The sequence below is a fragment of the Cucurbita pepo genome, chromosome 18, assembly GCF_057944985.1.
Source record: "Cucurbita pepo subsp. pepo isolate OVF chromosome 18, ASM5794498v1, whole genome shotgun sequence".
Classification (NCBI taxonomy): Eukaryota; Viridiplantae; Streptophyta; class Magnoliopsida; order Cucurbitales; family Cucurbitaceae; genus Cucurbita; species Cucurbita pepo.
This window is the reverse complement of record NC_141815.1, coordinates 4,366,437-4,367,177: the sequence shown is the minus strand read 5'-3', so window position 1 is coordinate 4,367,177 and position 741 is coordinate 4,366,437. Positions and strand designations below refer to the sequence as shown.

At 36.0% G+C, this 741-nt stretch overlaps 1 non-coding gene across 1 annotated transcript; it reads left to right on the top strand.

Annotated features, from left to right (window-relative positions):
* The first annotated feature begins 306 nt into the window (after nucleotides 1-306).
* Nucleotides 307-412, top strand: LOC147787087 (small nucleolar RNA R71). The gene has a single exon (XR_015414108.1). It is a non-coding gene; the product is annotated as a small nucleolar RNA R71 (small nucleolar RNA).
* The last annotated feature ends 329 nt before the right edge of the window (nucleotides 413-741 follow it).

Sequence of the window (741 nt, the reverse complement as noted above, 5' to 3'; positions counted from 1 at the left end):
GTCATTTTAGTAGTAGCTTGGACGGGTGCTTTAGTGATTGAGCCTTATCCCAATGCTAGATTTTGTAGAATATTAGTCACCAAAGCTAATTGAGCGTTGATATAGGTCAAAACATCAATTTCAAGTACTCCTCATGTCTTCTTTTCTAGATTCTCCTCGCATCGGCCCATTGACAATTGTTAGATGCTAGTTTTTCTAGAATCTCATAAGCTTCATTATATGTCTTTGACAAAGTATCTCCATTTGTGGAAGTGTGTAAGCAATATTCAATCCATTGTAGAAAGTTTTTATTTGGGTACAATGGGTAATCCATGGCGATGACACTTTCTAAGAATCTCCTTGAATCTCTCCAAAGCTTCGCTTAGTATTTCATCTTCAAACGGTTGAAAAGAAACAATCTCATTTCTGAACCATGAGTTTCTAGTGGGTGAAAAATACTTGATCAATAATGACTCTGCTAGACTATTCCATGAATCAATTGCTTCTGGTGCTAAAGTATTCAACCATGATTTAGCACAATCCTTCAAAGAATAAGAGAATAAACCTAATCACTCCATTGAGTTGAAATGAGTTAGGAACTCCCAAAAATTGACTTTAGATGTAGGGGGATCTTCTAACAGTAGTCCATGAGATTGTCTAATGGCTTGCAACATTTGGAACATCACGAGTTTTATCTCAAAAGTAATTGCTTGCATTTCTGGTATGATATTGTATGGATTAAGCTCTTCCACATCTTGGTGT